Source organism: Squalius cephalus (assembly GCF_949319135.1).
Source record: "Squalius cephalus genome assembly, chromosome: 7".
In the NCBI taxonomy this organism is placed as follows: domain Eukaryota; kingdom Metazoa; phylum Chordata; class Actinopteri; order Cypriniformes; family Leuciscidae; genus Squalius; species Squalius cephalus.
In genome coordinates this window covers 22,142,939-22,164,565 of record NC_137128.1, presented here as the reverse complement: position 1 = coordinate 22,164,565, position 21,627 = coordinate 22,142,939, and the positions used below count along the sequence as shown (strand labels likewise).

General features: G+C 38.0%; 1 long non-coding RNA gene across 1 annotated transcript in view; it reads right to left on the bottom strand.

The window, feature by feature from the left end:
• LOC307162076 overlaps positions 1 to 21,627 on the bottom strand; it is a 46,716-nt gene that overhangs the window by 6,707 nt on the left and 18,382 nt on the right. The window contains exon 3 of the long non-coding RNA XR_013821855.1: positions 3,553 to 3,668. This is a non-coding gene — a long non-coding RNA (uncharacterized lncRNA). The remainder of the gene's footprint in view (positions 1 to 3,552; positions 3,669 to 21,627) is intronic.

Here is a 21,627-nt window from a genome sequence, read left to right as displayed (position 1 = left end):
CACAGGCACAGCATGCAGCGTAAGTTTAGTTTTGTGTGAAAACATGACTGAAGGCAGAGTGCTGAAAGAAATCTTACAAAACTATTTTTTTTTTTCATTTAACCTTTTATTGAACCAGCCAAGTTACTTAAAGGTAGGGTAGGCAATGTTTTTCATAACTTTTATACTGGTTGAAACTGTCTTCACATCCTTATGGCAATCAATAATAGAAGTGGTATAAATATTAAAACATGCACATACTGTATATCTTCTGTGGAAGTCTCTGGACCAAAAAATATTCATCCTATAATTGCTTTCAGTCCAAGAGAGATTTCAGTATTGTAGGTCTCAGCCACTTTCATTTATAAAAAGTAGCTCGCAAATGAAATATTAATAAACCCCTGTTCTTCTTTTAGTATGAATATGGGTAGTATGAATGAAATTTAAACGTACCACATCCGCCATGTTGTTACTGTCACGTTACCTACCAGCATCAGTTACGTCACTCTCCCGTGGCCTCATATAAAGTGTCCAGCGAATGCGCACTTCAGAATCTCAGAGGAAGTAGTAGGTCATCCGGGTATTTTCCGGTTTTTCACATAATATATAGTGAAGTATTCGATTTCAGATTCTGCTTGAAGGTGGCTCTCCATGAGCAGGATTGGACCCCTGGTTTAGGATAAACTTGATGGTAGAATATATATATAATGATAGATTAAATATAAGTGGCCCACTTTACCAGTTATTCCACTTTACTGTATATTGACTACTATGGATATTGTTTTTCAAGTCATCTTTATGTATAAATTAGTTCCAACTTCATTGGAATCATGAACTTTGACAAATAAAAACCCCTGTACCTAAAGTGGTGGTTCCATCATTACTCAAAACTTCAGACTTAACTAAAAACTATAGTGACTGAGTGATGAGCTTAAATTATTTGTAATGCAAATTCAGAGTTGATGCCTCCTAGCTAAGTAGCTGTAAAGTTACTGTCAATTGTCAGATGACTCAGATGACTGATTATCTCTGGGGAGAGGCTTTTAATTAGATTCTTAGATTAGATGAAGATGATTAGTAAAATCCCAGTCTGACATGTTCTTGTGAATGGGAGAAAAAGGGTTAAATCCTGAGAGTAGCTGGGTTACACACTTACTCCCTCTGGGGAGATTTTATCATTAGACAAGATAAACACTGTGTTTTCCTGACTCAAAACTGTGATAATCCTAACAAATTCCCATGAATCTTGGGTATTAATGATGAATAAGTCTTAAATCCTGGTTTATCTGGCAGCCTTTCCGAGGCTTTGGAAGGAATGCGCAAAATAGAGAAAGCCTCTTGCAAATGTGCTGAATTTGACTCTTTTTAAAAACCCAGATAAAGCTGTTTTTCCACAGCTGTTTGTTTTTAATCTGAGCTGTTAATTGCTATTGATTCAGCATGGACAAATCTTAAAATTGGGCAGTATTTTGATGAGACTCAACATATATACAGTAATTACAATTTTGATTTGGCTAATCCTAATATTCCACATGTCACATCAATTCTAAAGGCATGTTCTCTCCAAGGATGATAACAATAAAGTTTTAATAATCGTTCTAATTCTAAGAGAATAGGAAAGTCCACACCACAACTATAATAACAATGACACAGAGGAACGATATTGTTGGAATCACTTTCAAAACATTTCTTTTCCAGCTGATAATAACCACTGGATCAGAGTCCACCAGAGACTCTTCTTCTATGGCATCACTGCGAAAACCCTCTTTTGGGAGTTTAGTAATTGTTATCGTTAGTTAGGCTAATTGTTGTTGGTGTGAATAGTTTGACTTTGTCACAAACTGCTTTGTGGAGAAAAAAAAGTGTCAATTCAACATTCTGCAAATTACTCTGAAGTCAATGATCGAGGAGAACATCACGGACAGGTTAACTAAACTGAAAAACATATCTCAGCATCATATTTATATAATCTGATGAGCCTAATCAGAAAATTCACAGCCTTTCATTATTTGATGACAATATAACCACTTCACAGTGGTCCATCACTATCTGTCAATCATGGAATCATCCTGTAAAAGCAATTTTGTAGCTCTCTTCAAATCCGCCAGTGCAGATTCCTCATATACATCCTCTCAGCTCTAAACCAATGTAGTGTGTGTTGACTCGATTATTATCAAGACTGTGTCAAATTGTGACACTTGCGCTTAAAATACTTCCAATGAACTTCACTGCAACGCCTCGCTGTCTGCGCGCTGTCAGACAAATGTGTACAGTACAGAAGATCTCACACACTGAGGCACCACACATTAAAGGTCCATCAAATTTCACAACCCCTTGAAAAATTCGCCTGTACCTGGAAAATAATAAGTACAGTGGCTCTCTGTGTACTCTGGGTCAGTCGTGTAGGTTGAGGTGCAGATAAAGTTCAGCCTTTTGCCTTGTTTCAATAAATATATACTGTATGTCTTTATTTTGTATCTGAAATGTGTGCATTACTTATTAACTGTTCTTTGAACGGCTCTTTGGCGAACACAAAAAATGGTTCTTCTATGGCATCACTGCGAAAACCCTCTTTTGTGAGTTTAGTAATTGTTATTGTTAGTTAATTGTTGTTGGTGTGAACAGGCCTTCACACCCATATACACCTGTATATACCGGTAGTTACTTTTTCAACCAAAATCTGTTTTGTATATTGTTGCAGTTATAACAAGTAACCATATACATGTAATATATATATATCTTCAAGCCTTATACTATTAGATTTATATTTACTTTTTCTACTTATTCTATATGAATAAACACAGGAATGTTCAGCAGATGACTGGATAGCTATATTTGGAAATAATCATTCTAAAATAAGTGGGGTGATTTATTTTGGGGAAAGCAAATTAAAATGATTTTTTGCTCCTGAATACTTTTTTTATATGCAAACCATCCTTTTAGGCCTGAATGATTTATTTAATTTTTTTCAATCATTTTTTTTTTCAATTCTGATTATTATGAAATAATATATAAACAAAATAAGAAATATATTGTAATATTGTAACTCTTGTACTGTAAAATAAATCAAGTATTTAATAAAAATAATTTTATTTATAGTTCATCTAAAATGACAATACTAATATTTATGTCTTCATTTCTTCATTTTCAAACATTAAACCATCGAGATTTTATTTTGACGGGGTTGCCGGAAATTGGACAAATGCACAGCTGGTTTCAGTGTGAAACTCTTCACTTTATCACATATTTAATTAATTCGCAGTCTGTGCAATTTAACGCATTAAGCCATATTGCGATTTCGATTTTATTTCGATGTATCGTGCAGCCCTAATAAGCGTTTAAATAAAGGGCAAAATAACAAAGCAAATTAAGCTCTGTTCACCTTCATCACAAAATTGTTTCAAGTTTAATCAGTAGCCAAGAAGTGAACCTGTAGCGGTCAAGCTGAGGTCTCTTGGCGTCTTTGCACCCATTGCGTTATTCTCATGCTCAGCGGTGTGTTAGATTGAAGGAATTTATATATGAGTGCGATGCATGTGTCTGCACACAGTGTGTGTCAGACATGAGGCTCACCGTGTTTATCTTGCAGGATCTTCAGTACACGCTGAGGGAAGCTGTCATCGGGTGCTGGTGGAATTATAGGGGGGCACGTCTCAGTTTTCTCCTGTTAAGCTCTCCTGCACGGCAGTCTGGGAATGACAGGACTGTGTCAGTGTTAATATTTACCTGTTCGGAAGAGCTGAGAGACTCTCACCTTCTCTCTCATTCTCACACCTTTCTCACCTCATTCAGATGAACTGTTTGTTGTTATCACAAGCTTTAGGATGTGAGCAACTATATATGGAAGCCCGGGGGCACTCCTGTGAATTGTTCTCAGGGTATATTTATGACATGTTATATGTAAAGATTCAGTTCATTAAGTACCTTTTGTTGTAACATGGCTCAATAGGAGGACACTATGTGGGGTAAGTTGTCACAATGGAACCTGTCAATAAACAGTATAGCAGTATATACTTTATAGCAGTAGTTCTCAACCAGAGGGACAGGGCCCACTGGAGCCTAAATTATTTTAAAATAAGTCAAAAATTATTAATTTAATTTAATGGTTTTAGACATTAAAAATATTTGTCACAATAATCGTATTTTATGTCAAAGAGGATAAGTAAATGTACTAATACTCAAAATTGCTAATTTAGAAATATGTAACCTTTATTTCAAACTTAATTGGGTACATGGGATTTGACTGTGCTTCAAAGGTTTAATATGCAGTATTGTTTCATGTGGACAACCAAAAAAAACTACCCTTTTCTAGCTATGCCAGGCTTTAAAATGTTCTGGCAGGTAAAAAAAAAATGTGTGTAAAAAATATTTTTAAAAATCCTTATCCTTTATATCCTATAATGAAACAGCCTTTCATTGTGACAACTAGCCCCGGTCTCCCTTAATAGCAGTCTGGGAACCATTTGAAGTAATAAAATCATTTACGGACTCTTGAATCCATAATCAATTAGTCACAGTCCAGTAATCACATAAATTAACTGTTCACGATCACTTATCGTTGTAATCATGTTCAGATGTTCAGTCAGAGCAAATCTATATGGCTACTTGTGTCTTCTCAATAGCTTCTCAAAAAGGAATTACATTTAAAGTGATAGTTCACCCAAAAATGAAAATTTTGCATAATTTACTCACCATCAAGTTGTTCCAAACCTCTACAAATATCATTCTTCTGCTGAACACAAAAGAAGATATTTTGAAGTATATAGGTAACCGAACAGTTGATGGACCCCATTGACTCCCATAGTATGAAAAAAAAAAAAATACTATTGAAGTCAATGGGGTCCATCAACTGTTCGGTTACTGACATTCCTATGAGTTACCTATGAATTTCACCTGCTGAACACAAAAGAAGATATTTTAAATCTTCTTTTGTGTTCAGCAGGTGAAATTCATAGGTTTGGAACAATTTAAAGGTGAGTAAATGATGACAGAATTTTCATTTTTAGGTGAACTATCCCTTTAAGGAGGAAGAAAGACACACTGATCTGAATTGGGCTGATTACTTTTACTCACTATGGCTTTTTTTATTTTCTGAGACCTGCCATGCAATACAGTGGCTGAGATTTGAACTCCTCCCTGTCCCTTTTTGAGGAGAGAGGGATTCCCTGGGCTAGTGCTGAAAAGAGATTAAGGATGCTGTTGAGCGTTAAGCTCTTTAAAGAGGTATCGCCATGCTGTTCGGGCTCCAGCACGCTGGGTCACTGACCATGAACCCCATGGACTCCCAGCATGCACTGCAAAACCCACATTGAGTTCATGAACCAGAGCTGCACACCTCAGATGAGAAGGATTTTTAAAAACTACACGACGAGACCAGAATATTTCATACATTTCACCCAATATATAATTGGCTAATTTTAAGTTTACAACTGAACAAAATCATTTTCGTTAGTTATATGGGAGATCTTATCAATCACACAATCACAGGAAAAAGCATGCAGATAATAATACATTATTTTTATTATTATATTAGTATTAAAATAATTATTATTAATAATTAAAATAGTAATAATAACTGAACTAAATGTGAATCTAAACCCTTTAGCTAACACTACAGTAATAATACTTGCCTATTGTTAAAATATTATTATTATTAAAAAATAGTTTTAGTTTTAGATAAAATAGGGTACTTGGATCACTATGAAAATACATATTTTCTGTTAGATAATACAAACAAACTAAAAATTAACTGCTAATATTCTCCTCTATTCCTATTTTATTGTGGAATAATCTAATAACTTATATTATCATTTTATTTTAATATTAACATTATTTTAAAACTGACATTGAGGCATCTCAGACTACAGTTGCATTTCTATTGACATTTTCTGTGACCACTGCTTTAATGTCATCAGCATAATAAAATAATAATAATAATATCCCTCACCTACAAAAACAGCATAGCTATAGCCAATTTAGCACAATGATGACTTGGTTAATCAATCGAATTTTTTGCTCAGCTAAGCCAGCACTTAAAAAAAAGAGAAAATAACCTTATCTAGTCAATTCAAAGGCCTGTTCCCTTACAGAGAGGATAACAGACAGAGTCCTGGGAATATCAGTGGCTGCCAATTGCAGTAATGGCCCCTAATTCCAAATTAATTCAGTCTAAATGAACTGTCAGGAGAAGATTGATCTGTTGTAAAGGCTGTCTTGATGAGGAGTGTCTTGGGAAAGGGTGATTAGCCGCGGAGGGCTGGCTCAAGCCGGGACTGCCTGAGGCCGGAGCGCCGGTGGAGGGGTGGATGCTGAGGAGCAGCTGCATGCGAGCCCGATGGATGGAGGAGGGAATGTTTCGGGGAACCGGCGGAAGAATCGCGGTTTTAGCGACGAGACACTGATCTACTGACAGTGTGTCCATGCTACGTTAAATGTATAGCTGTTTGAGCTCTCTCATTATTAATATCTTTTCAATAGGATTAACTTTGTATTGGTTCGGGTAATAATGGTTGATTACATGCATCAGCTGAGCCTCTAAAGAATGACTGAATCTCCTCATGTTCATTACTCAGTCCACTGTGCCGTTTATGACATCTTCACGTCTTTATATAGCATCCCTGCATTCATCGTAAAACTTCAAACCACAGGAGAGATACAATCTGATTTGGGCCCTTTTCTAAGCTCGACACGAGTCCATTTCAGGCACAGATTCAACCTTCACGGTCAATGCTTGACCTTTTCCTTTAGAGCAGAGTATTTGTCTCTTTGTGAATTAATGATGACGTTTTGTCCTGACATCACCCCCAATCAAAGTTAAGTTTGAGTAGCACTTCATAAGATGATCTCATAAGTTAGGAAAGTCTCCACAGTTAGTGGCTTTCATGTTTAACCATGACTTCCTTCTGAGATCAAACTGATTTGCAAACAATTTTGAGATTGAGAAATATTTTAATCAATCTAAAAAATGAACATAGACTCCTATTCAATTAACAACAAAATGACGAATGCTGCAATAACTATTTCAGTGCGCGAAAATAGTTTGCTCCCAAAAGAAAGAGCAATTCACGCTCTAAACTGATTCCACAGCATTTTATTTATTAGGTAATCATAATTTTTTGATCCTTGATCCATAGGGTCAGGCCTCTTCCCAATCCTAAACTCAGGGATGGGTCGTTATGGTTACTATACCACTGAATTCCTCCGAGCATAATTATGTTAATCTACACAGCAGGTTGAGCTCCAGTGCTGACACCAGAACTTTAAACCCCACCAGCTTGAAAGAGGCCAGCCTATAAGGTACTGTTTGATGTTCAAATCAATCTCTTTCAAAGTCTATATTAACGGCGTGCCTTAAAGTATTGGACACACTCCCAAGTACTGCAATGGCATTAGATCTACTGTCATTAATTTGGCCAGGCCCTTGGAAAAATATGAGAAGCCTCTCAAAAGCCAAAATAGTTAACCTTATTAAGGCATCCATTTATTTAGAGCATCTGCTATATTTATTTATTTATAGGCCAAGAGTGGAATTTTCTGCTTTGTGAATAAATATAGGCCATAAAAATATTTTCAGAACTGAGCTTTATGCTGAAAAACTCCTTATGATGCAAAGAGGAAAAAATGATGGTCATCATAGGAATGTGCATAAATAAATATCGTTTTAATGGAAAGGATTTAGGAATTTGAGGACCTGGCCGCTACAAATTGTTCTGATGTGCTATTATTTCCATGCAAATAACTCTAAGCATTCACATCTGTTGTTTTTTATTTTAGAGACTGATGGACTATCGTGAAAATATTGTCTATTTTAAAATGTTTACCTTTCAATTGCATTATAAAAATGGCAGAAGTGTAGTGATGTAGACTGTACTATGACTCCAGCTTGGGCATTTTTGTGTATAGTGTATTTTTCTCACTCTCACTGGTAATCTCTATAAACCCCCCTTTTAAACACAACACGTAGAAGATTAGTGTGATCACGGCTCAGAGAAACATGTTTTGGGGTGAGATGTTGACCACCACGGCACTGACCAACTCATTTTCTTATGTCCATCTGGACATATGTTGTTGGAAATTGATCTCTGTTTGCTTGTTTTAGTATTTGACAGCACTGTACCATACTAATCCTCACCAGAAAAACACATTTGTTTTGCATAAACAGAGATATTTACTTGTCTGTTTTATGAATATACAGTGGGGTTTGTGTCTTGGACTGTCTTGGATTCATAAAACAGAACATTTTAGGATTGTACAGATGATCAGATGTTCTTGCTTCCATTGAAGCACAATATTCTTTACTCTCAAGGGTGTTAGTAAAACTGCAAAAGGGACACAAATAAGTTTTAACATTTTTCTAATATTGTAATCAGGGCTTGACATTAACACCCGCCAAATGCAGGTGGATTTCAGTGGTGGCGTGTAACACAGTCACTCCTGCTAGCCACTCTGACGGGTTGAATTCTATATATAATACATACATTTTTCAATTGTACACTCTAAAGAAAAATGGTTCTAAACAGTATCAAAATAGGGTTCTTCGGCTTGTAACAATAGCAGAACCCTTTTTGGTGCCAAATAGAACCCTTTTTATAAGGTTCCATAAAGAATCATGCTTTGAAAGTGCTATATAGGACCTTAATGGTGGTATAAATAACCTTTTCAATATTTATTTTCAATAATATTAGTATCTTCATATTATTAATATTACTATTATTTTTTATAAATTATTTATTAATATTGTTTTTTTAGTCCTCTATTTACTTGGTCTTATATCTTGTTGCCTCTTTTTAGGTTTTACATAAAAAACAGCATGTTGTGTCAATTAGGTACTTTTATTTTGTATTGACATGGCAGGTTGTAGCAAAAATGATCTAACAACAGTTGTTAGCTGAATACATACATAACATAACAATACATAACAATTGACATTGAACACGATATAGATGTAATGAAGACCAAGTTCCAGTGAAATATCTTCACAATCCTCTATGATGTCTTTCTTTACGTCCTTCATTATGTGTGTATTCTGAGAGGCAGATATTCTCTCGGCAGACGATGAGGTTATGATACGTGACAGCATATCATAACCTGTCACACTCGAACACAATCGAGTTTAGAGTCACATTGTGTCTCTTCTTCCATTTGATTATGTAAAAACAATTATGTTCATGAAGGCCAAAACTAGCAAAAATGGACAGTATGAGCCCGCATGTTAAAAGGAAAAAGTGATATAAAGTCATGGGATAGCTTTAATGTTTTTTGTGACTGGGTATGTTTAGGCATAAAGTCATAATTAAAAAAAAAATCAAACAATATGGATCATAAATTCTATATCTCTGTTACTTACTTTGTGGAGAAGAGAAGATGAGTAACGTTATCCTTATCTGAACAGAGCTGCTCACACTGACATGTTCTGTTAAACTAAAAAGAGACAAAGACATGATTGTTAGGAAATGATTGTTACCATTTTTAAAGTTATAATTTATAGACAATTTATAGACATAGAATCATTTACCTGTTGAGAGTATGTTGACAGTCTGTGTAGTTGTAAAGCTGAGCTCCAGAAAATCAGTAATGAGGAGGCTTTGACAGTTACAGATTTGAAAAACAAAAAGGCGGCAATAAAGAACCCTAAACTCTAACACAAAGAACCATTTCAACGTATAAAGGGTTCTTCAGGACGATACAGTTCTAAATAGAACTGTTACTACTACGTGTAAAGAACCTTAAAGTGTAGACTTTTAAAAAGGCATCTGAAATAATAAACTAAGTGCAATGTAGTGTTGTCAAAAAAATTACGATACATATCTATACTGAAATATCTAAACGCTTCCAATACTTGCAATGCTTCTTGCTCTCTCATGATCTCTCAGACAGCAAGTTGACACACAAACCCGCCTCCCCTCATTTGCTCTGGATGAACATTGTTGGTGTTACAGGGCTTGAATTTCGGTGTGGGATTGCGCATAATTTTACTCATTCCAGTAGATTTTATGTTCACACCAAAAGTCACATTAAGCCGCCTCTCAGTATTAAATTGAGTTCTTTTTCGCTGCTTATAGCGCTTAAACAGTCAACTACACACATAAATAATGTCTAAATGCCGGTCTTGTATTCACGTAAACACAGTCAGTTATGTTTTAAGTGAACGTAAACAGTTGAGAAAGAAAACGCATGTGTAACTATAATGGGTCCGTACATAAAGGTCTTAAAGTGACCGCGGCCTAATACACCTGCTGCCAAATTATGAGATAATATTGAAAATATCTATATAGCAGCTTTTCCTCATGTTATCGATGTCAAAATTCTGCCCAGTGAAAATGCTGAGAGGCTAGTAACTTTGGAAAACCACTATCCATAGTGGCAGGTGAGCAAAAAAAGTTCATGTCAAGCCCTGATTGTAACGCAGACCATATCATTTGTAATGAATTATTATTAAAGGATTGAGGAGGAAAACATTTTCACTAATCTCAGATTGTTAAACCTGACTGTTCTTTTTTAGGTAAAACCAAAAAAATGTATAATACTATTTTTATGGCCTGTTTAAAACATCCCCCATTTTACTTACACTGCCGTGTCATTATCATGTAGTTCATTAGTTATTAGCATCAGCTCAGCGAGCCAGTGCTGGTGTAAGGGACCTGTGCATCCTGAGAGAATCTGCTCTGTCTCTATTTAATCTGGCTGCCTGGCTGGCTGTAAAGTAACTTTGGACCCTTGATACACCTCAGGACATATGGTGTCCAATGTCTCATTTCCCTGATGTACCTCCTTGCCGTTTGACATCGCAGAGATTTGACGTCGATGAGATCATTAGCAACTTTACTCCCCCAGTCGCCCGGGGCTATAAGCAGATAGACGGCACAATCTCTATGGATTCCCCTCATTTCAGCCCGACGCTGTCCTCGTCCTTCTTCCAGTGTCATCCTCTCTCCATCTCCACCCCCCACCCCTCCTCTCATGAGTGGAGTCATTTCCATCCTTAAAGAAAACTTATTTCAACCCTCCTCCTCCATTGCCCTCTCTCTGTGATCAATATCGGAGCGGCGATGTCGACGCGCACCTTGGCAGATTAGATTATCGATAGCATTTAAATACTCCTCATGGCCTCAGAATGGATACTCATTACTTAGTAATGTTTTGGTCTCGCCAAGTGAGATATAACGGGTTGGGATGCACTCATTCACTCTACGAATTATTTTGGAGTATGTTAGGAGTTGAATACTATTTGAGTCTTTCTGCCTCAACATTTTACATGTCACTCAATGTGTTATTTCATTGCAATTATTTTATGAAATTTACTAGCAATTTCTGAGGGAAAACTGTTGCCACAACACCACCACCAAAAATACCACTCAACACCAGTCTAATTTCTCTGACATCATCAAATCTTATAATGTGATCATTCTCATTTACTTCCCTGATTGTCTGTCAAAGTTATAACGAGAACACTATTAATTATTAGCTTTTGGCGCACATAAAATGTTATAAATCGAAACGGTGCAAGACAATAGGTGCTGAAAAATTAAACTCGAGATGCCTCTGTGCTTAATACATCTCATCATTAGGGGAAAAAGCAACGTTAGTTGAGAAACGCATCAAATGAGCCGTGACTTCCCGACACCCGAAGCCATAATCCAATTTATATTTCGATTCTGCAAAGCGGCAATGTGATCATTCCATCTTGTTGTGCCACTGAGCCTAATTTCCTCTACTTGATGAACATACTGAAATATATGATGCCTTGTGATTAAAACTCAGGAACTTTTCATATTTATAATATTCTGGGAAGTCTTGACTTTGGATCTGTTGTCACATGCTGAATCTTTTTCTCTTCAAACATTGAAGGCCTGGCCCTCTCACTGTAAAATCACCTGAACTTGGGTTTACCTAATATGTAAAGTGGGCCAGGGCTTAGAGAGCCATGATGCGATTTTGAGGAGTGCCGTCGTTTTGGAAGAGGACTCTTAGAGATCTGAAGCGCCTCCCTCCCTCTTTCTCCTGCTCTGGAGGTTTAGAGACCCAGTGCAATCTCGTTCCAAATCCCCCTGATTTCATGACTCTCAGCAAGTAAGGAGCGGGCTTGTGGAAGGGGTTGTCTGGCGGTGGGTCGACTTTAGGGTGGTGTGCCTTCTCATGGGCTGGAGCTGGAAGCCACGGAGGGGGAGGGGGGGGGGGTGATTTGTTTGTGCTTCTCTTTAGAAAAAGAGCTTACGAGTTCGGCAGAAGAAACGCGGGGAGCTAATGTGAAGATTTAGGACTTTCTCTCAGGCTTGGCCTTCCTTAAGCTCTGTCTGCTTGAGCTGTTTGCCGAGGTCCTGCTCCCACTGAGCGCGGATTAATACTCCCTCACTCCTACAGTCCGGGCGACCCACCCACTCAGCTTCCAGCCACTCCGCTCGCACACAAACACGGACACAAAGAGTCCTAATCACCCCAGCGCTCTAATCCACATTCTGTTATCTTGCTCTCGATCTTGACTAAGTGAGTAAGCATCTTCCAGGGCTTATTATTTTCAACAATGTATGGAGAAATAAGATAAATATGTTTTTCTTTTCCCTCTCACAAAGCCACAAATCTACAGCATTAAGTGGTATTGACAAGAAGCTTTTGACTGACCATGTGGCCTTTAGGAAGGTGTTTGTCTGATTTGGTGGAGTGCATGAAATATCAAGATGGTGTAAATGCCATCCTGTCTTAGTGTCAACATTTCACATTTTGCATCCAGTAAATTAATAGAATTTGTTCTGTTACGCTGACATAGGGTTACTGAAATGTCCTTTTACAACACGACTTATTTCATATACTAATTCAGCAGTGATTGAGATTTTTTTATATACATTTATTTTATTGTATGATAATAATTAATCATTTTAATTAATAGTTTAATAATTAAGTGATCATTTAATTAAGCATAATAGATTATGCCTTTTTGTATTGATGGCCATGATTTCAAACAAAGATATTTGAAAAGATATTTATACAAATTTATTTAAACTGGAATTAAAGTTAAATTGTTCATATTTTTGTATATGCTATGAGAAAAAATATATGTTCTATGGTAGATTATTTATTTTAGCATAGCGTGTTCTGATATACTTTTTATAGCTTATTGCTTAAATAAATCTAAGAACTATCAATCTTAAATCTATAGCATCAAGGGGTAAACAAACTATTGTCTCATTTTAATAAGCTCTTTTATTTTTGCTCAAGTTTGATTTACTGTTGAAAATCACATTTAATTGATTACAAACCCCCATACATTTTGTGAAAATGCATTGTAATAGCACATATAGGTCATAATTCACTGCTTTTTGTCAATTCAGAGAATTACTGATGATGGTGATATCATTCCCAGTCCTATTTTTATTTTACACAAGTGGTACTACTGACTTTGTAGAATCTTTGCTAAGCCGTTTCCACAAAGTTCCATCGTCTACCCCTTCCCCCACCCTAACCACCTCAAAAGTAGTTGGCAAAGAAACAGAATAACAAACATATTTGGAGCAAAGCAAGAAAAAGAGGATGAGCCTTTTTGCCATGCCAAAGAGACTGTCAAAACCCATTACCTAAGTGTCTTTTATCTTCCCATATGCTTTTGTTGCTTAATCAGCTTTGTATCTCCCTAAATCCAGGATTGAGATGAAAAAAAAAAGCAAATGGATGAGCCTGTGATGTAGAGGAATGTGTTCCCAGCAGCCTGAAGTGGACTAGCACGGCTCTGTGGCCGGATGAGGGAGTGCAGTCAGAAATAGGACAGGCCACTCCTTAACTCTCCTCGCCGCCAGATCCGATTCTCCAGCCGCTCTCTCGGCTCTTGATCCTCTTGGATTTTTCCTTTCTCTCTCTCTTTTTTCCAACAGAAAGGAGGATTGCGGCTTATTCCACCACAATCCACACCGGTGGAGGAGAAGAGGACATATTCAGGATCAAGGCTGGACTTGAGCGGGAAATCGCCTCACAATAGAACTATTACTGTTATCAGATTTGCGTGAGAGGGTTGGTGTTTTTAAAAAGGATGGATTGTAAACGTACGCAAGTGCCGGGGGCCGCCTCTTTTCTTTGCTGCACACTAACACGATGACGTTTCTTGTATTGTGCAGGCCGTGATAGAGATAAGAGTGATATCTGACCCAGGAATCACATCACGGTTGCATCCCTAACAGATCAATGAGAGTGAACTGGCCACACACACACACACACAAACAGCCCCATCAGCTCTCCTCTCATCCACTAATCTATACCAGACAAATTAGCCTGGCAAACAGATCGGGACAGAAAAGATTTACTCTGTGCTGGCTAATTACATCAGCTCATTAAGAGTCTTTAAGAGGCTGTGATTAGAGATGTTTGTTCACACTCTGCATGGTGTGTTTAATGGCTGACAGTTTATCACCCATCTGCCTGGAGCTGAGGGATGGGAGCCTATTGGAATTCATCAATATTTAAGAAGCTTGTGTCCTGGAGTCACTGGAGAAGAATCATTTGTTGGTCGAGCACGCTGCAAGTTTAGGGTTGTGAGAGATGCCTGTTGATGTAAGCGCAGACGGGACATCCTGTTTTGTGGCGGGTTCCAGTGCAAACCACACACAGCCCTTTCCACACTGGGTACGAGTGTACAGGCTTACTTTTGAGTTCACATTTTAGGTTCACATCTCAGGTGGGGCTCTTTTCTTGTGTCCTTGAGGAAGAACCTAACCTGGATTTCCAACATGAGCACAAATGGTGTTAGGCATCTTAGCATCTCCTTGCCTGTGGAGGCTCATAGGTCTTCAACATTTTTCAGGACCCCTTGGTGGATAGAGAAACAGAGCAGGGACCCTCTGGTACATGTTATACAAAACGGTGGTACATTGACCTCTGATTACACTGTTTTAATTTACATACGTTGATAATATGCTTACTTTGCACATCAATTAAAATAGCAAGTTGTTTTAATGTAATGGTACACTCTCAGAAAATAAATCTGTCACAGGGACGGATACCCTTTCAAAAGGTTCTAATATGTACAATTTTAGGTACTAATATGTACACTTTTGGTACCAATATGTACCTTTGAGGTACTAATATGCACTCTTTAGGTACAAAGATGTAGCTTTTGAAAGGGTACCGCCCCAGTGACAGCTTTTGTAGCTTTTTTCTGAGACGGTTTATTTGACGCACAAAGTCATATACCATTCAATATTTTGGGGTTAATAATACATATATATTTTTTAAAGAATTGATATTTTATTCAGCAGGGATGCCATAAATGGATCAAAAGTGACAGTAAAGACATTTACAATGTTACAAAATATCAAAGGATCATAAAAAATTTATCACAGATTCTTCAAAAATATTTCTTCCAACTGTTTTCAACATTGATAATAATAATACTTTTTTCTTGAGCATCAAAATCAGCATATAAGAATGATTTCTGAAGAATCATGTGATTGAAGACTGGAGTAATGATGCTGAAAATTCAAAAGTGCTTCACAATATTACTATTTTTACAGTATTTTTTGATCAAATACATGCAGCCATGTAGAGCATGTGTCTCATACAAAAAAATAATAATACCGACCTCAAACTTCTGAATGGTAGTGTAAATGTTGATTGTACATTTTCAATTTTTATTTAATAATTCACTTGGTAGACAAAATGTCCAAACAAAAAAGAACAAAATATTCACCATTATATAAAACACCATTTTCCACCCAGAAAAATAAAGTTTCTCAAGAAATAAAACAACACGTGTTTTTTCTGATGACAAAATTGAATTTTTTGGGCACTAGTCGTATTTTTGTTTTACATTTTAAAATGTTGTTCAAAGACCAAACAATAATTGTGCGGTCCGCCTACAGTGATGCCGCTGACCCCCTGATGAAGACCCCTGCTCCAGATCACTGAGCCTTGAGACATTGAATCTGATACATACAAATAATTTACTGTTGTTGTTTGTTTTTTATTGTCAATTTATTATTATCATGATGTCGTTGACACCACTTGTAATGACCAATCCTCTACGGCTTCAGTATAAACTCAAGTGTGCAGCACGTTGCAATGCATAGCACACTTCTGGCAAAACAAGACAGCACGCACACGCATGCAGACATAAAGTCACTCACATACCAACAGATAATGATGAGAAGATGGTCATATTTCTGACTGATACCAGACTACCTGTGTTGTCACCACGTGTCCCGGGAGAGAGAGAAAGAGCCCTTCTCTCAGCTCCGGTTACCCACACACCCCCTTCTGCCCTGCGGCGACGCGTTCCACAATGGAGAACGGAGCGGTTTGGGAAATGGAGGCCATTTATAACTGCCGCATACGCACACACACCCCCCGTCCCAACTTGCGCCTCGTTCGGAGACAAAGCGAGAGCCCTCTCTCCATGCTAATGTCACACAATTACCTTTTAACCGCTCAGACAAACGGCATGTGGGGAGGGGGGGAGTGACATCAAATCAAAACTGTCACAGGTGATCGAGTCCAGTCATCGAGAGAGAGCGCCGGCTCGCCGCCTGTCACGCACGCTTATGGGGGCGCTGGAGGTTGAGGGGAGTGTGTTTGTGTGTGTGATTGGAAATGATAACTGACTGCTAATATCCCCCAACATGTTCTTCTCATCAGCTACTAATGTCGCCGCAGAACCGGCCCTCAGACACACTGCCATAAATCACCAGACTTTTGGATATCTTTCTCTCTCTCTCTCTCTCTTTCGCGCTCATGCTCGCTTCCCCCTTCCTATTTCTCTTTCTCTCCTGCTCCGTCTCTTTCTCTGCCATATCTCTCTGGGGCTTGAGCTGGCAAGCATGGAAAATGGAATGCTTTTGACTAATGATATTCAAAAATGATAGGGAAGAGATTGAAAAAGCGTTCCCCCCTGAACCATGCCGAATGTGTACCTACTAAAGCATCGCTTTTTTAATGGAGTTTTAGGGGACACTCTTAAACTGCATCTGCAGTCAATGTCAACTTATCTCCCACCCTCCAGTGAGTTGAGTTATTGATGGATTATAGGGATCTAGGCATCTGACAAAGAGGTTCTTAGGGTGTATCAGAATTAAAAACAGCTCAAAATCTCTTAAAATCCAATTTTCGCATCAACTTGCAGAATTAATTGCTATTTAAACATCAGGTTATTTCTATTGTTGGTAAATTTCAAGCGTCATTCTCTGATGATTCATTGGCAGTAATTCTACCGTTATGAAACGTTCGGTGGAAGATCGGCTCCTTGCTGGGACTTTGATGGTGTTGTGAGCTTGAAATAAGTGCTGCAACCAATGACTGGCAAATTACAATGGCATTACCGCACAGCATGTAACCGTGCCTACAACACAGCGAGACAAAGAGACGGAATCCTTCACTGCATCATTCCATCACATTATTGTTCATCATCCACAGATGCTTAATTTAATCCAAATTTAAAATAAAATCATGAACATAATCTCATGAGTTTGTTGTTGTTGGTTCAAATGAGTTTGTTGTTGGTCTTATCATTGCTGCTTTTGTGGTTGTTAAGGAAGGCTGTAAATGAGAGCGATTCTTAATCAATCAGAGATGTTCTTCCCACTGAGGTGTGTGTGGTTGCTCACGCATCGGCCCTCAGTCTGACAGCAGAGACCTTACACTGCACCACACGCCCCACAAAGCTGTCACACTCTTAATTGCCTGTGTGACCCTACCTCCGTTCTTGACAGCCTGCTAATTACCCCCTTTGAGAGCATGTGCGAGGGAGAGAGAATGAGAGACGAAAATCACTCATAAGCAAGTTTAGTCACAGAAAATAAGGCTTTATAGAGAAAATGCTGTAGAAATCAGTGAATATTAAAAGTGATGAAATCAAGTCAATTACCACCTTAAGTAGCAAGGTAAAACTTTATATCTTTCTTTTTAATGGGACACTGATAGAAAAACTACAAAAGTTGTTGTTGTTTTTTAAGATATTGATACTTTTATTCAGCAATGATGCATTCAATTGACAGGATGCATCAAAAGTGAGTTTTTTTCTAGATTTCTATTTAAAAATGCTGTTTGTTTTTTTTTTAAATCAAATAATCCTTAAAAAAAGTATCACGGTTTCCAAAAAAAAAATAAGCAGCACAAGTGTCAACATTGATAATAATAAGAAAGGTTTCTTGAGCATCAAATCAACATGATTTCTGAAGGATCATGTGACACTGACAGCCTGGCGTCAGAAATAATCACAGAAATAAATTGCATTATAAAGTATATTCAAATAGAAAAGTTCTTTTAAATTGTAATAATTTACAATATTACAATTTTTACTGTATTGATGATCAAATAAAATGCAGCCTTAGCGAACACAAGAGACCCCAATTCTTTAAAAAATGTGTACTGACAATTGAGAGACCAAATACTTCTTAGGTTAGCATAATTGTGTGATTTGCTCATTCTCATCAGACCTTCATGATCAGAGTTTTGCAAATGGCTCTTTTCAGCGCCAGTCATTACAGACTTACTGCAGTGGTACCGTTACGCAGGCCTTCCCAGGACTTTTCATTCTGACATTCTCCTCAAATGTGAACAGAAAAAAAAATTAAAGCAGACGAGGGAAGTTCTAAAAAAAGGCCATGCAAATGAAATGCTAATGGCATGCTAATGAGGGCTGAGGGGAGGCGGGCGGTGGGTAAAGTTTGGTTAGAGAGCGAGGCAGCGAGGAAGCAGGAAATGGCTGGGTGAGCAGTGAGTACGACTGGTGTCATGCTGAGTGGAGAAACGTTTTGTTAGCGAGGGAATGAGAGAGAGAAAGAGAGAAAGTGTGGGATGGAGGGAGGAGTAAATGGATGCCCCGTGGGCTAATGAATACTGATTGATTTCCAAATTAAATTTTACAACTGTTCTCTCTCTCTCTCTCTCTCTCTCTCTCCGTCTGCTTTTTCCTCTCACATTCTCTTTCCAACATACATTTGTTAATTATGTTACAGTTTCAGGTGTCTGATTGTTGTTTCTTCAACTCTTTCTGAGTCTTGAAACTGGAAAGAAATTCACACACGCACATTCAGGACTGTCCAGTGGACATTGTAAGGAAGAAATCTCATACTCAAAACAACAAGCCAGTTAAACACACCTCATCAACCTGTCACAACCTCTTACAAATGACATCCCGAGACATAGTTCGGTTTCTCTGGGGCCGCTAATGTTCGTCTCTACGTTTTGTGGCCCCATCTCCGCTCCTGGCTTCATTTCAATCTTAAAACCCTTTACACGTCCGCGCAGGCAGAGTTTCTGTGGTTTCTTTTGGTACGGGAGGGGGCACAGGCAGGGTCGATCATTAGATGACAGTGTAAAACAAATGCACAAGGTGTAAGAGAGCGTAATGATGAGGAAAGCAGGAGGGGAAAAACAACAACGATCAAATACAAGAGGCAATTCTGTTTTTTTTTTAAACAAAATATTAATGATCTTTCATTTGGCTCTCATCACAAGGCGAGCAAGGAGAAATTGCATTCTATTTCGCAAAGCCTAAGAAAGCACGGGCCTAGGTAATGGGTAATAGGTGTAGAGAGGAGAACGGAGGTGAGGGCCGTGGGGCAGAGAAAGCGAGGGAGAGAAAAAAACAGAACGAGAAAAATTCCCTGAGAGAAAGAGGGGCAGGAAAGGCTGGCTAAGGTGGGAGCGAGAAAAAAAGAAGAGGAGATTGGAAATTGAAATTGATGACATTGAGAGTGACTATGACAGAGACAGGCCCTTTATTCTTTTCTCTTTTTTGAGAAAATCACAGCAGCCAACCTTGCAATGAGGGCAGATCAAGCTAAAATAGGCTGTTGAGTGTTCAGACAAGAAAGAGAGAGAGAGAGAGAGAGAGGAACAGGGTAGAGGTGGTTTGGCAGGAAGGGAGCAAACAGAAGTGGAGGACATTAGTGAGTAGATGATGTTGTCAGTGACCGATGTAAATCACAGCGATACATAGTCAACAGACACACTCGGCTGACTGTGAGGGGGGCAGCCGTCAGGACGCTGGCACTGACAAATGGAATATTTTCAGAGGACTTAATCAGAGGAAAATGGGGTTTCATCTGCACGCCTCCCCGCTCCACTGCCCTCAAAGAGAGAAATGATTGCCTGTCTTTCTCACCCTCGCCTTCCCTCTTCTCCTCTCCGTCTCACTCACTCGTCAAGCATAACCGCAACACATCGGAAAGGTTACAGGAGGACCGTGTACGTAGCTGCTTTGGGCCGCTGTTTTACAATATGAATGTGCAGAGGGGCACACGCACACACTCATGTAGATACATCGCATGCACTATGACTGATGGATATCGCCATCTCAGATGACAGAGAGGTAATATCTCTGTCTGAGACACGCATCCGATTTAAACACTTCCACAACTTCATTTGTTCTCGTTTGATGTACCCATACCGGACAAGATCTATGAGTCAGGATCACTCTAAATCGATCCTGTTTTCGTCTGATTCAGAGGAATGGGAATCACGTATAATCACCACCAATGCAACATAATCAGATCACTTCTTACAAGTACCTAGATGTTAAATCATGTTGGAAGGAATAAGGTTATTTTGTTAAATAGGTATGTGAACATGTAGCTCTGGAGTGTGCTGTGCTTGTCATTGACATACTGTGCCAAATGTTCTGTCATCTTAACTCAGTATTTAGGTTGTGACCAGTTCAAAATATTGATTATAAAAATAAAATCAACTGAAAATTGAATAAATTATGAAAATTAAATTGAGTAATAAGCTAAAACAGTTAATGGGCAACATCAGTATGGGAAAGAAATATTATGGAAGTCGATGCGGCCTATAAACTGTTTGGTTACCCATATTCTTCCAAATATCCTGTTTTGTGATCAGCAGAAGAAAGATATTCATACAGGTTTGGCACAACTTAAGGTTGAGTAAATTATGACAATTTTCATTTTTAGGTGAACTATCCCTTTAATAATCAAACAACAAAAGAAAGAGAGAATCACTCACTGCTCTTAAATAACTTCTGTAGCTTTTCATAGGTATCTGTGTATATTTACTTCATACATAATACAGTTTTCACAAGCTCTGTAAAGTATTGTTTAACTTGTATCTTTGTTCTCTTGTATTTATTTGTGCCATTGCTTGAATTGTAACAAGTCGAGAATTGTGAAATTTCACAGGTATCTAAAATATTAGTATTATAAGGTCAAACACGACCTAAATATTTGATATATAGGTCAAAAACGACAAAACAGTAACTGTATTTATTTATTATAGGCAGGGCCAGTGAATGTTTTGGCAGGGCAAGTCAATATTTTATCTAAAAAAAATCCAAAAAGCGTTGAGCCTTTTTGAGTATTTTGTGTTTTTGTTTTTTAGTTAACAGTAATAGTTGTTATGTTAATATTAATATGATGACAATTTTCTGTTACTCAAACAGTAGCCTACAAGTGTACCGATTTGAACTGTATTGCAGAAAGACTGGTCATTATCATTATATAATTTATAAAAAACACATTATCTCTGAGGGCTACGGCCCCTGAGGATCAAATCCTAGAACTGCCCCTGCATTATACCAAAGACTATAAAGAAGGTTCACTCCTTTTAGTTATGAATAGGAGAAACTGCAGCGCGCAATATGGTGGAATACGTCCCGCATTCTAAGTAAAAAAAAGAGCAAAACGCTGGCAAATTGTGTCACTGCAGCTGCCG